The sequence below is a fragment of the Etheostoma cragini genome, chromosome 24 (assembly GCF_013103735.1).
Source record: "Etheostoma cragini isolate CJK2018 chromosome 24, CSU_Ecrag_1.0, whole genome shotgun sequence".
Lineage (NCBI taxonomy): Eukaryota > Metazoa > Chordata > Actinopteri > Perciformes > Percidae > Etheostoma > Etheostoma cragini.
This window is the reverse complement of record NC_048430.1, coordinates 12,807,814-12,824,203: the sequence shown is the minus strand read 5'-3', so window position 1 is coordinate 12,824,203 and position 16,390 is coordinate 12,807,814.

Below are 16,390 nucleotides of genomic sequence, written 5' to 3'. Positions count from 1 at the left end.
TATTATCTATTATTTGGATGTCAACTGTGTTAAAGGTGCATGTGTGTGCATGTGTTTTTTAGTTTGCATCATATGATACATGGCAACTTATTTTATTTACTGAGTTTCTTGTTGAGCAATCATTCACATGTATGTACTGTATTTAAATGACCTTCATGTCATACGTACACACAGCAATACACACGTGCATATTATCTAATTTTTTCTTACTGGAGATAAAATTGTGATAAGAGATTAATATAAATACCCAAATTTCTACTCTAAATGTCTAATAAAAATACTTTTAAATCTTTAATTGGTTTGTTTAAATATTTAAAAATGAATGAGACCTAAAACATAGACTATCATATTTGATACACACATTTCCAACAGTATATAGTTAATCAAGTAGATTATATAGATTTATATGCTGCTTCAATCATAAGAAAAATCAGGTTTAAAGGGTGAATGAGGAAAATATGTCATAAAAACAATGAAATATTTGGAAAAAGGTGGTAAAAACTCAAAAGAAGCCGCAACAATTTCAAAAAAGTGACTAACGTTTTTTTGAGATCTAATCTGACTAGAACCTTTTCAAAATGAGCAAAATGCTTGGTAAGTCACGTGACTGTCATGTGACATGCAAGTAATAAAAGAGACCGAAAAAGAGAAGATCAAACCCAGTCCAACAAAGAAAAAATAACCCCAAAGTTTGTTGTGAGCCAAGTTTTGGACGAGCGAAGAGAAAAAGAAGAAGAAAGAAACCTGCGAGGCCACACAACTGAAGTGGCTTCGCTCAAAGAGTTTTTATCCCCGGTGTCCATGGGAAGAACCCCAGCGGAACAGCTGCACCGGCGAGCCATGGCTCCTCATGAAAGCTTTTGCCCGGAGGCGGGAAGGCCGACAACTTGATTGCGAAGAAAGTCAATTGTTTCCCCCCTGAAAGCCAAAGAGCCCAGGAGGAGCGGCACCATGGTGTGTGGGACACATCAAAATATTTGACAGACTTCAGCATTATGAAAACCCTTTTTTTTTTATTTTGGAAAGGTTTTTGTTTTTCCTTTTCCACCGCCGACCCTTCACGCTCACATCAGGCCCCCCCGACTGGCCCCGTGTCATTGTTCGGGGCCCCGAGAGTTCAAAGCGAGCCCTTCGGGAGCCGCTCAGTGTGCGCTGACACCATGTAATGAAATTAGCGGTTGTTGCTAAACAGGTTTCAATCAAAGAGTCCGAGCCAAGACCTAGTGCCCGCTGTTCATGAATCACCTCTTTCACTGACTCATGGCAGACAGTGTGGGACATTGTTACGCCTCTCATTGACCCATCATTCAGCCAGGTAGTCCCACTGGGAAGACCAGAACCTGGCCCAGAGCGCCGTCAACAAACAAATTATTCAAATAATTATATATATATATCCCTAAATCTCCCTTTCATGGCCAGTGATATTTGTTATTTACCACACAAAGTAATACAAAGTATAAAGTTATTGATTGATTTATTACTTTGATTTTTAACTGAGGAGTCTTGTTGACGTGTTGATTATTGCGACATTGTGTCCTTTTATCTTCTAATGGATAAAGTACTAGCAGGTTTTGAAAGTATACCTGTCTATCAATGCTTTATATTATTTTTTGTGTGCATTCATTACAGAGAAATCCACTATAGCTTGCTCTGGTATGATATAAATCATGTTACTATAGAGCGTGTTGTATTTACATTTCACCCCATATATAGTAATGGATATATGAATGAATGTTATGTATCTACGACTGGATTCCATGTGGAAGTTGTCGATTGGTGCAAAACCGCCCCCTCCTCTAAAAGATGGCTTCTCAGGATGGGACACCACATATCTGAAGGTTAATACTAGATGTTTACTAGTAAACATGTGTACTTTTAGGATGTTAGACAGTGTGCGGGACTTTTGGTCACACTGCCTGCCACAAGCTTCATCGAGGGGGGTCGGGGGGGGGGATGCAACCTTTTTCAGGTTCCTTTCAGAAGCTCGACCGCTAGAAAACACGCTGCAGTGTCATCCTACCTGGTGCCTAGTACGCGGAATTATCCTTTAATGCAAACCACACAGTACAACTGCTGCTGCATTAACAATGGCCACAATGGTGTGTGTGTGTGTGTGTGTGTGTGTGTGTGTGTGTGTGTGTGTGTGTGTAGGCAGAGCGGGCAGAGTGATGCATGTGTTTACATGTACAGTATTCATGAGTCTGTGTGATGCATGTGTTTATTTGCTTGTGTGTGTGTTTTGTGCTTCATGTGCGTTCTCGCCTCCAGGCCCTGTCTCATGACACACACACACACACACACACACACCTTAAACTGATGGCTTTGATCACTGGCAACCCCGCTGCTAATTTATTTTGCGCGCGGCATTATGGGAATTAATGTACCTGACATTCAATGACAACAGCCGGCGCTTTGTGGGCCTTTTTACATTTCAACACATTCCTGCCGTACACATGGCTGCCGATTGAAAAACGTCCATCTTCCCACCTAGTGGAAAAGAGAAAGCGCGCACACACACACACACACACACGCGCGCACACACAGCTCTGAAACTCTAGGTGCAGGAGGCTGTTAGCGGTGGCTGATGATAGTGGCAAAACATTAACATAATAATTAGTGTCTTGTAATTGTTTCATTAAAACCAGTTGTTCCATTTCTCCTCTTGTTCTCCCAGAAGACGTGAGACAGAGTTTTGGACGTCAGCCAGAGGGAGGCTCGGTCCACGTTTGTACCCGCTCAAGATGTTCGCCTGCTCTCTGGGAAGCCAGGGGAGGCTGTCGGCAGCCACTTCGGCCATATGCCGACACAAAACCAGCACCAGGGGTGGCCCGGCGACCGGACTCTCGGCTGGCGTGGTCCAGATTTTAAGAAACCGACGGACAACAGAAGGATCCAACGCCCCTAGTTAGACTTAGAACAGTTTTCTACGTTAAAGCCCCCCCTCCTTTAACCTTCACGTAGGCTCAGTGAAATTATTATATGTATCATGTCCAGACATACAAAAAAGCATCTTGAAGGCACTCCCTAAACCCAAGGGGGGGGGGGGGGGGGGGGGGGGGGGGGGGGGGGGGGGGCTCACATGGTTACTTTACAGATGAGAGGAACATTTTGTTTTAATTCAAAGGTATTTACAGTTTTTGCCGGGCCTTTTCAACGTAGAAGTTTCCTGTGCTCCGCGGCTGCAACACAATAAGCGCCAAATGTGTGCGTGTTAAACTTGGAAACAAACGGATGCGTTCTGAAATTACATTTTTTTTACACATTCTCACAGCGTAAAACGTCCTGAAATCAAGTGAAATGTGCAGATTTATATCAAGAAACTTCAACCAGTAGACAAATGTGAGCCCCCCCCACCCCATAATCAAAACTGGCCAGTGTAACCCACCCCAAAAAAACTATTCTTCCCTTAACAGACATTTGCACCATCCATTGTTGCAGAAAAATTCACCAGAATGCAAAAAATGAAATATTTTACTTTGCTCAAAAGCTCTCAACCCGAACGGTTTAACATTAAGTCGCGCCCTTAAACCTCTTCTCAGCTTTCTTGTGACCTCACTTGTCACAAAATAAAAGCCGTCGTTGCTCGATAACAAACTAAATCCTGTGTATTAAGTCAGGGTTTCCTTTAAAGGTCACATGGCGTGATCTTGTAGAAAGCTGGCACTTCATTTAGAAGCTGCAAATACATACACGAGCGCTCATGCATCTACAGTGGCCTGGCTGTGGAGTGAATTCACACACACACACACACACACACACACACACACACACACACACACACACACACACACACACACACACACACACACACACACACACACACACACACACACACACACACACACACACACACACACACACACACACACACACACACACACACACACACTTCAGCCCTCATTAGCATTTCTAAAGAGGGACTCCACTCGTTTACTGTTTAGTGTAAACGTGATCGACTCTTCCCAAAGCCACAGACCGAAGAAGTGAAAAGCTGTGATGTCATTAACATTTACATTATAAAGCGGATGCACGGCGTGCGCGTGGCGGAGTGGCTCTATAAGCAGACCGAGAATACATAAACGTGTGTAAACCTGCTTCTCCGTGCAGAAATTCACACCTTGTCAAAACGCACCAACCTGTGAACACACGGCACAAGATCGAGTCGGCCGCTTGTCTATTGGACATTTCTGCTTTCAGAAATAACGGAGCAACATTTATAACGTCTCGAGGTTTCTGGTTCTGCTTTAATTTCTTATATTTAAGAAGAAGGGGAACAATGAGCACAGTACAGTGATGTCATTTTCTGATCTTACCAGACTGTTGGAACTGTTCTGTTATTGGCCTCTAAAAGAATAAGAAAAAACGTGTGGTCCACTTACTTGTGGTTTTTCTGGTACCTGCAGTCACATCTCATGGTCTTCATCACTAAATGGAGTTTGCCCAGTTGTCATGGAGATGGCTCAGATGTCGTCACGTGACCAAAACATGGAAATGAGTCAAAACAGAAAAGGTTAGAGTGTTGAAAGACTAATATTCACGGTCAAGAAAAAATTTTCATGCTCAGGCAGGGAGATCCTGAATGAACACACTGTGTACGATGTTCATGAAGATATAAGACAAAGAGGCACAAATCAACAGTAATAATTACAATTATCAACATAACTGTCTCTTTCAGTCAAATAAAAAAAATGTTATTTATTACTTTTTACTTATACTGCCTAGGTTTGAGGAAAAATGCGTAGCAAAGATTTGTGAAATGTTAAACAAATTGCAGAAAAGTGGTTTTTCCCCCAGTAATCCAATCTCTCGTTCAGGTTTATCTTGTGACCCGCTGACAGGCCGTGACCCTCAGGTTGGGCACCACAGCTGTAATCTGCCGCCTGGTTCACAGCCTCTCAGACTCGGGACTGCTCGTGGTTCTTGACCTACGGGACCGCGTTGCGCCGATAGAAGCTCAAGCGGTGCGTCTTTTATGTTGACTTTCAATTGTTTACTGGAATCATTCTGAGAGCTCAACATCAATCCGTGATATGATTTATTGTTTTTAAGCCCCCCTTAAACATTGCTCCACTCACTTTGACAGAAACACATTTGACAAACGGAAACCACTTAGTACACAAACAGCTCTGACGGCTTTGCAACAAATGCTGCCGAATCCTGTTTCCATTTTCCCGCAGTGATTTTGTGTCCCTGAACATACGTGTTCCGCCAGACGACCCCACACACACACACACACACACACACACACACACACACACACAAACTCGCTGCTGCTGCTGTTGGTCTGCAGCTGCGTGCTCTCCATCTCTCTCTCAGTGCAATACAGTGAGGAGGCATGGGAGGCAATGAGAGGAGTACGTCTCATTGGCCAAGACTGGGTGTGTGTGTGTGTGTGTGTGTGTGTGTGTGTGTGTGTGTGTGTGTGTGTGTGTGAGAGAGACAGCCTGTGTCACACCACCAGATAGTTAGATACCACCGGCGGGGATTTGACATTTAGTGCTTTTTGACAAACTTCTGACGACCGTCTCCCGCAGATCATTATCAAAGCATTTCTGTCTCTATAATCAAGATGAATGCTTCCGAACACAACAAGGATCATTTTGTGGAGGAGCAACTCTCGTGGATCCAACGAGGGAGGGGTGCTGGGGGGTGGGGGTATTCTGCATCACTCGGGCGTGCTTTACACATACATTTCCATTTTTTCCCAAAGACAGATATGTTGGCAGCAGCGATATAAAGCGACACCCCGGCGCTGACAATGTTTCTGTCAACTTATTGAATCTTCGGCAGGGAAAAAAAAAAATAAGGGGGGCAATCTCGGAGGCAGACCGCAATCTAAAAACATTGATAAATAAATACGGGAGATATGAATATGGTTGTTTGTTTGTTTGTGCTGGGTGTGGATTGAATCCCCGCTTGCCTTAGAAAATCTCCCCAAAGACTGATTGGTGTCGCGCACTGCAATTAACTCACGCAAGCAGCGTCTATAAATCAACTTCCTGAACTGGGGTGGAGGAGATGATGGTTTGGAAATTAGCACCATCCGCCGCTTGTATTGTGGGGACAGGAGGTGGGGGAGGATTTTCAGAAAAAAATAACGATGAGATCTGATATTCAGAAAACACGCAGAAAACAGGTTTTCAGAAAATCACGCTCATTCTTCAGCGCGCCGCGGGGCCCGACGCAGACGCGCTCATTTTCTCGACGTTTTGAGTGGCGAGGGCGCCGCTTTTTTTATTTATTTTTATTTTAACTGATCGCCTGTTTGGTTGCAATGGAAGTGTCGGCGCCTCCCTCGTATTCGCCCTCCCGCGCTTCCGTGGCATCCTGAGCCATGAGTTGCTGTCACTGCCTTCACAGAAGAAGAGCATTTGGGTCAATTCTCTTTCCATTGAGAATCATGCTCGACTACCGAGATTAGGAACAACACTTGTTTGGCCACATGGTCCGGGAAGAGTAATATTTCTGACTGAAGCTAGCGTGTCAAGAGAATGCTTTATTGCTTTACTTATTCATGTTTCATTTGCAAACCCTTGTGAGTGTGTTTGTGTGTGAGTGCATGTTCGCATCCTCATATATAAATATATATACACACACACAGTACGCACGCCTGTGTGTGTGTGCATTCCCTTGCAAGTGCAGCTGATAACGCTAATCCTGTTTACTTCTCTTTTCCTCACTCCTCAGTATTTCAAATATACCTTATGCCTTTTTCTCGACTTCAAGGCGTATCCTCGGAGGAGAACGCAGCCCCTTGCCCCAACGCTCCAACACACACACAGAGGGCCCCCCCCCCCATTTTTGATCCACTCTCTGAATATGTAAAACACAGCAGCAGCAGAGTCAACGCTAAGAAATTACCAGAACTATCTGGGCCATTGACAGGCCTCCCCTGTGGTCAAATGGGCTGCGGCTGTGTTTGGTAATACACCCCCTCCCTCCAACCCGTGCTCTGGTTTCTGTGGCTCTCTGTAGATAACCAGCAGGGGGGAGGAGAAGCACCCGGGCGAGCTCTGGCTCAGGGTTGGGGGAATTCGGACATGCACTCAGCCTTTAAAGGCTTTAAGGGGCAATATTAAAGATTTTTTTTATTGCCCCAGAAGGACAAAATAAGTAGAACTTTATGTGTCAAAGGTTGATGGGGGTCACTGATCCAAATCCGATGGTTTAAACTTCACCTGCTGAGATTTCTGGCTTTCAAAAATCACTTTGTGGCGCCTGTGTCGTTGTTACGAAACTCTACACTTACAGTGCTTCCTGACCAGGGCTAGCAGACGTTCTTTTTAAGTTAGCAACCAATCAGACTCGAAGTAGAAGTACAACATGGCAGGAAAAGAAAAGACTCAAGTAAAGTAAAAGTACCTAAACATTTGGACTGAAGTACAGTACTGGAGTAAATGTACTTAGTTACATTCCAGCGCTGGTGACAATTACTACATTATTAGTAGCTGTGAGCAGCTGGGTCAGTCAGATTGCATTATGAGATATGTTGTTGTTTTGTATTGTCTTTAAAGAAACCAACGGATGACTGAATTGTGTGTGCGTGTGTGTGTGTGTGTGTGTGTGTGCGTATTTGACTTAAACTGTAAACATCCTAAGCAGGTGATCCGATTCAAAGGTTTCCACTGTCCCCGGTCCCTTTAAGGTGATGATATTTCTGAACCATTTGTGATTCCCCTGACCCGTTGGCACCGCCGCGGCCCTTCTTGGCCCGCTAATGGCGTCGGGATAGCTCCTGATTCACAGAAGCCGTGGCTGCTCCTCAAACCCGCCGGCAGATGCTCCCTCTCTCCTGCCTCGCCAGCCGGCAGCGTGCCTCGTCCGACATGCCTGTGTGTCTCGCCGCCTGACTCGGTCTGTCCATTCGTCCGCCCATCTGTCCATCGAGCGGGTAAAGACTTGAATATAATAAATACACACTGGTATTCAAAAAAAGGAGCATTAAGTGCGATTTTTGCCTCCCTATAGGACAGGGTTCCTAGAAATAATCTAACATTAGGAAAAAAAGGCTTCATGGAAGGCAATATGTTCCCATGAATCATTTATTGTTGGCCGACGTGTTTCAGTGCACACATTGGCTGATGAATGATTGATGGAAACATGTTGCAGTACTGAGCAGTTTCCCTTTAGATACATTCAAAGATTAGGTCAATTACAGGCCACTGCGTCACTTTATGAAATTAATCAACGTCCGTTCCATTCAAGCCATCGCCAAACGAGTTGCTTCAAAGCTAATTAAGACTCTCAGCTCCACCCGACTCTCTCTGGACGTCTCAGTATGGCGGTGTTCAGAAGACTGGGGCGTCCGGTGACTTTCATGCGCAGAAACTCGACTGAAAAGAATGACCTCTTCTGAAGAGTCCATCATGTTTTTATAACCCACCTTGGTTACAAGCAACCGTGTGTAGGTGGGGTGGGGGGGGGGGGGGGGGGGGGGGGGGGGGGGGGGGGGGTGCGTGATCACCAAAGGCCTGTGTCATGTGGACCCAACAACAGTTGTGTTATTGCTTAGAATTCCTCATGGGGCTGACAGAAACTACGCACTAGGCCTTTAATTAGAAAGGGCTTGCTTGTTGTTTTTAACGACCTAGAATTCACCGTGTAGTAGCCTGCAGCTCTGGGCGACATGTGAGTTCCCTCCAGCTTGTTGGGATGCTGTAACGGGCCACATCTTTACCATTTCGCTGTTTACTGTTTAAGTAGTCTCGCATTGCCAGCTCAATCTCCACAGGGCTCTGCATTCTGGGATAGGAGTAAAACTCTCTGGGATGTTTGCCTTTCTTTAAGCCTCGGACGCAGCGACGGCGGCTCTGCTAAACAGTCTCAGGAAGGAACGCCACAGCTAATATTAAATAAAGTTAGCTGAGCTACTTCAATGAGCTGACACATGGTTAAACCTCATTGGCTCTTACCAGTGTATCTCCGTGTGCAATCCCACCAATCAGCCCCAAAACGTCCCAATTAGAGAGGAAATGCCCTTTAATAACCATTTTATTTGTAAATGTTTACAACCTGCCTTTTGACATTTTCAGGCAGCAGCTCGCTAGCTCGAAGTCTGTTTCCAAAAACCAACGGCGTTCTGCGAGGTCGACGGACATGCAGCAGATCAGATAAGTTATTCATAAGACTTCTCCGATGAACAATGTCTTCATCCAGTCGGTATCATTTGCCTGACAATGAAAACGGAGTAGAAGAAGTCTTTTTTGAAAAATACTCTCATTTCGATGGAGCATTTCAACATTATTAATAATTGAAGATGGCGTCCTAATGGATTCATGACTGTTCCTGCATCCAGTAAAGCTCTTAGAAAAAAATAAAATCACCACAGATTGTATAAATGACAAACTTTCTTCCCAACACACACACTAATGAATAAATCATACTAGTAATGACTGGAAGTTTGTTTTTCCTGTGTGTGAGTGTGTGTGTGTGTGTTTCTTCTTGTGGCTGATTAACCCTGGAATGGGGCACCGGCCATCTGCGGTCTGTGTGTGTGTGTGTGTGTGTGTGTGTGTGTGTGTGTGTGTGTGTGTTTGTGTGTGAGAGCTGTGTTCCAGCGTCCGCTGGGGACACTCGGCTGCTGCCCCACTTTTCTCGCTCTCATGTCGGACCGGGACCATCTGACGGGGGCTAAAGACCAGTGTCACATGTCTAGGTCTGGCCGCCGTCGCCAGAGCTCAGCGCTGCGGTTGTTTTCCAAAAACGCGCGGGGCAATCGGTGATAATCAGGAAGGACATTTTAATTAGGGGCTGTCGCAACCTGGGGACGACATGCGGGCTCACTCGGCGGGGGACGGGACCGGAGGGAGGACGGGGCGGGGGTTCTGGTTACCATCACACCTTCTGGGAGAGTTTGACTGGTGGCAGTCTCGCTGCATTTTAGGGAGGATATTAAATCTGCAGAGAAGGCTTTACTGTTGAAAGGATTTCTCCTCTGCTGCCATCAGTGGTGGAACCAAACTAAGTACATTTACTCCAGTACTGTACTTTCGTCCAAATGTTGAGGTGTTTGTACTTTACTTGAGTATTTTCTTTTCATGCCACTTTCTACTTCTACTCTGCTACATTTCAGAGAGAAATATTCTACTTTTTACTCCTCTACTTTCATCTGACAGCTTTAGTTACTAGTTACTTTATTTACTAGTTACTTTAGTTACTAGTTACTTTATTTACTAGTTACTTTAGTTACTAGTTACTTTAGGTACTAGTTACTTTAGTTACTCCTCTACATTCATCTGACAGCTTTGGTTACTAGTTACTTTAGGTACTAGTTACTTTAGTTACTCCTCTACATTCATCTGAAAGCTTTAGTTACTAGCTACTGTAGTTACTAGTTACTTTAGTTACTCCAATACTTTCATCTGACAGCTTTAGTTACTAGTTACTTTAGTTACTTTAGTTAATCCAATACATTCATCTGACAGCTTTAGTTACTAGTTACTTGATTCCTGCACACAAAACACATGTAGTATTTTATTTACTTATTCTACTAAATACAATTTCCTGATGATACTAAGACTTTTACTTAAGTAAAATTTTCAATGCAGGATCTTAACTGTAACAGTATTTTTACAATATGGTTTTAGTACGTACTGCAGTAACGGATATAAATACTTCTTTCAGCGCTGCTTGCCATTAGAGAAACATTGGATGTCGTTGAACATTTTGACCAGTTTAAGTACTAACAAGGTACTGGACGCCTGCTCCGACCAAAACCAGGAGACGCTGCTGATTGGACACATTTCAGACAAGCTTCAGTGAGAGGAGCCAATCAGGACAAAGACACTGATTTCATGGAGTTACTGTAAACATCATTTACCAAGATTATGTTTTTCAAAATTATGACTTTCTACAGAGTACAAAAGACAGGAGGAGGGTGCTCTTCCCACATAAACAATTAAACAACGCAGGGGTAGATATGCCCCCCCCCCACACACTTAGAAAAGGGAGATCTGTCCCCCTCAAATGTAAAAGGATCCTGAAAATAAGGGGACTCAGACCTGTTCATATCCTCACTGCTGCCGCCGATTACATCTCACACAGGTTCCGCTTCTCCAAAAGTTGAATTTTTCCAATTTTTAGTTTTTGAAGACAATTGAAACTAAATACAGATATTTGAGGGCAAAATTTAAAATGGAATATCCCTGTAATCGGATATCCGGACTGACTTCTAACCAGTAAATATATGATTTCTAACCATTACTGACAAAAACAAGAAATTAAATGTTTTGGGAAGACCCCCAGAACCACAAGTTCGATTGCCCCCCCCCCCCCCCCCCCCCCCCCCCCCCCCCCCCCCCCCCCCGCCCGCCCCCCATGGTAAAACAAAACCTAAGCCTTTGAAACATGTGAAAACAGGGGTATTGGAAGATTCCTCTTGTTTTCCTCTCCTTCCTGTTGGGGGGTACCAAAGAACCATCAAAGTATAAAGCAGACAGCTAATGCTAACATGTCTGAATAACTAATGTGCACGCTGCTGACATGCAGCGTGGACACGCATCTCGAAGCCTTCAGAATCCCCCGCCATGCCTGCAGGTCACGCTAAGTTATTTGCACATTGTGAAATCAAGTGATTATAAAAAATCAAAAAGGACAAAACCTATATCTGCATTTTTTGTCTCTGCTCTGACACAACTTGAAAGAGTGCCCAAAAGTGCCTGCAGAAAGGGACAGAGAGCTGGAAATGAAACTCATTAAAGATTGAGTCGCATGTAAGAAGAAACGCGAGAGAACATTCCAATGAATTTTAAAAATAGGGGCTGTTTGAAATTAAAAATTGATTATGTCATAGGGGATTTACATGATGATATGCATGTACGAGGAAACCCGTCCTACTCCACATTTACAGGTCTTTTAGTTCACAGACAGCCCGTAAACAGCTTCTAATGAGATCATGAGAAGAATCCACTAGAACTCTGAGATCAGTGGGATCACACGCGGTGGGCAGCAACAACAACAACACAACCACCCCTTTGTCTCCGAGTTGTTTGTGTGTATGAAGAGACATGCACAGAAAATAAATCTTTCATGAATGCGAGGAGTCGTACTTTACTGGCTATACAGTATGTGTGTACCAGATCAAAACAAAGCTCACTGCAACATTATTTAATATTCATCCCTCCATCCCTGAGCCAAAACTCTGCAAGGTGTGAAAAGAAAACACACAGAATCACACCAACCGAAAACGCTAAAGTTGGGAATAACTGCATCAATTAGGATCCGTGCCAGCGACCAACGTTGAACCCTGTTCGTGTGCTGAACCCTGTTTGTGTGCACACACACACAAAAAGAAGCCAAAAACAAATCCGCCGCCCCGATGTGAACACTTCTTATTCACCTTATGCAAAAAAATGAGAACAGGATGAAAACCTGGAAAAAGCCAATGGCTAGTCGCGCACAGCTCGCTAATCAACTAAAGGCAACATCAGAAAGAATAGGTAATTTGAGACACAAAAAGAATAAGTAATTTGGGAGGCACATACCCAAGTGGCCAAATTATTTATGCCTAATGGAAGGGAGGGGGGGGGGGGGTGCATTCATTTGCAATTAACCGATCTGCTTTATTACCTGTCACTGGAATCGCTTGCTAATGCGGCTGAGAGCCTTTAATTATAGTGTGAGGTAGCGCTGGAAGCAGGGTGTCTTCATACCTCTTCCTCCCGTGGTTGTCTTCCTGCAAAGTTGGTGTCAGAATTAACTCTCGCCTGATCTCAAACGTGAAAAAGTGAAAACAGCTTCTGTACACTTTGACTTTCTGGTGCATGAACATGCAAAAGTCCATTTTTTGTACCTGTAGTGCAATAATTGACTCTGTTTAACACACACCTAACGATCTAGAGAAGGCAGTCCAGGCCTTCGTTAGTTCCAGGCTGGATTACTGCTCTTTAAGTCGGCCTAGGGCTGGGTACCAAGTCCAACCCTTTTTAGGCAGTGACTGGATAACCTTTCATAGTATCGAGCAGGGCTGGGCAATACGGCGATGTATTGATATCGCAACATGAGACTAGATACCGTCTTTAATTTTGGATATATTGTAATATTGTAATATGGTAAGTGTTGTCTTTACCTGGCTGCATTGCAGTAAAGTGATGTCATTTTCTGAATTTACCAGACTGTTCTAGCCGTTCTATTATTAGCCTTTACCCGATAAGTCATTAAATCATTTCTGGAGAATATTGATCAAAAATCTCACTGTCTAAAGAACATTTTGTTCAAGCACCAATAGTCAAGAATATCGTGATATTTGATTCTCTCTATATCGCCCAGCCCCAATATCAAAAACTGCCTCGTCATTCAATACCCAATTTGAATCTCTACGGAGTAAATTTCATCAGCTACAGAGAGCCAATAAGCACGTAGCATGCTTCTGCCAAGATCTAAAAATGTCTGTGATTGGCTGTCTAATGTCACATGTCATAGAACAGGAAGTGAAAATAAAATGAAAAGGATTTCTGCTGTAACGATGTCTGTTAAAATGGATTTATGAGGGTGCCTGGGTGGATTAGTGGTGGAGCGCACCCGTGTGTGGGGCCTCGGTCCTCGGCTCAGGGGCCATGGGTTTGATTCAGACCTGCGGCACTTTCCTGAATGTCATCCCCCCCTGTCCTCTCTGGGCTGTCACAATAGAGGCCTAAATGGCAAAAAAAGATCTTTAAAATAAAAAGTAAAAACACGATTTATGAATTTTGACATCTCATGGATTTAAGTATGAACATTCTTTAGATTTCACAAATGACTGAACAAAACCTTTGTGTAAATTGAGGACAGCTTTTTAAACTATAATTATATATCTTGTCTTTGTTCACATGTGTATTTTTAATTTGGCTCCCAGCAGCTTTAGCACAAATAGTAAATAATAAAGATGTGACCCCTCAAAACGGATCCTATTTTTTCAAGGCTGTTTGCAATTCAAAATGGGAATTTATCTGTTGAACACGGTAACCTTTTCTCTGCCGAGACGTACATCTGCAAACGTTCTTCAAATATATGTAATGAGGCTGAGTGTTGGCACAGCGTAGCGGCACTGCGGTTGTGATTGGCTCCTTCCAGCCTGCGTGCCCAAAGGAGGCTCCCTTAAGAGCAGATCTACTGTTAAGTATGAGATCCCTGAGAGGAGAAGTGTTTGAAGGACTCTGCTTTCTTTAAATATACTGGGCCGTCTGGGGAATATAATGCCTTCCATATATAATTAAGAGTACGATGTTAGAGGGTTTATGTGTCTTTGTGCTGCACCTTAACGGCTGCGGCGCGCGGGGAAAAGGCGGCGGCTTTATTTAGAAACGCTCACATGGAGATTTACACTGTATTCCCTCAGAGACTCTGAGGAGGGGAAGTTACAACTCCTAGATCACACGTGTCAAACTCAAAAGGCCATGTTCATGTTAGTTGCCTTTTCTGACCTTTTTTTCTTTGATGGCCAAGTTACTTTTTTGAGATCTCTATGTCAACCGAACTCAGTCGTCTATATATTTGACTTTATCAAAATAAAAGCATGTGAATTGATTCTGCAGGTCTGGCCCTGGATGTGATTCTCCTTTGTGGCCCTTAGAGAAGTAGAGTTTGGCACCCTTGTAACCAGTAGTGATAATCCAAAAGGTCCCACAGAGCCGGATCAGGCATGAGTAGGCAAATCAGGATGAGGCTAATATCATATGTGGTTTATTAAGCATATGTGTTTCTTCAATAATTTGTGCCAAGGCTGGACTAAAGAAACTGTTTTGGTAGAAACCAGATGAGTCATGAAAAAGCACAGCTAGGGGTCAAGTGTGCACTAAAAATGATACAGCTTGAAGTGAAAACAGGCGATAATAGTAGGAATTTAACAGGAAAAAGTACAAGACAATACAGATATAGTGCATTACTGTTAAACAGATGCACATAAAGAACAAGGTGATAAGATTCCCCTCTGATTGAGACTGGTAAGACAGCGTTCTATGAGGCAGAGCCTGCACATCTGGAAACACAGAGCACATCTGGAAACAGAGCTCCAAGACAAATCTCACCGAATATGACAATATGTTACAAATATCTATCAGATTTGGCCCCAGTTCATGATGCACCACCTGCTTTAAGATCACCTCTTTGGCTTGGTAAAAGCAGCTGCTCGCCACCCGGCCACCTGACTCGGGAGTCCAAGGCCCCTCAAAGACCTCAAGGGGTCCGTCGGCGGGAAACTAGCGCTAATTGTGCTAATGAGCTTGTTTGGATAAGCCCTTATTTCTCCCTCCGTTTCCCCCCAGCGCCACGAGCGGCCATTGGAACTTTCCAGAGACGCCGGGGTTAAGTGGGACCCAGTTTGGGACGGGCTGGCTCTGGTGGGCCGTCAGTCGAGGCTCTGGGTGTGCGGCGTGCCCGGCGCATCCATCACCAGTAATAAAGCTCTTTGACACGGAGGCCTGCTCTCATCCATCATCGCTCATTTAAGATACAAGTTTTGGCTTTGCCGTGACAGAAGTGAGGGATTATTGCCATTAGGGGCAGATCTTTTTGTTTTGATGGCCCCCTCTTAATGGGGTTGCATTAAGGGGAAGTCCTAGGGGCCAGTTTTTGGGTGATTAAGCAAGCAAACCATTTACAAGTCTCTAATTGAGAGAACAATGCCAGGAACCTACAGAGTGCAGCGCCGTAATGAACTGAGGCTCCCTGAACTAGCGTCGTGATTAGCCAACGTTGCAAATACGCAATAAAAATGCTCTCCCGCTCCCCCCCGCTGCAGAGGAAGAGGGACCTCTTCAGATACACCGATGTTTGGGCGGATTTACGGAGGACGATGGGAAGCAGACACTGAGCCAAAGAGGACGACTGTTGACCAGCAGTGGAGTATTTAGTTCCTTTACTTCAGTAAAAGTACTAATACAGGAGGAAAGACTCCAGTAAAGTACAAATACCTCAACCTTTGGACTTAAGTACAGTTTTTGAGCAAATGTACTTAGTTAAATTCCACCTCTGGTGTTGACCCCAGTCAATCATATTTATTTAATCTGCTGAGAGAGGACGGGTCAATTTAAGGCAACTTTGGTGTGCCAAAGTAGGAAGTAATACGTTTTATGTCCAAAAAGTCTCCTTTGGCGTCATATGTGCTTGGTTGGGACTTTAGGTGTCACTATTTGCCGCCATGGGTCGGGACGTCCATTTAACAGACATGCGGCACTAGGACATTAGGTTTTGAAAAACATGTTGGGTAAGGTAAAAAAATGTACTTTCCAGTAGCACGTGGGACATGAACTCCGGTCTCCTGCGGCAAAGTCTGGTGTTGTTCTGACCCATCCATCCCCCCAACTTCTCTACAAACCCCTTTTCTACTGTCCCTCTACATACTACTCTGTTGTCTCTCTACATTCTACTCTCTACTGTTGTCTCTCTACTGTTGTCTCTCCAAATACTACTCTCT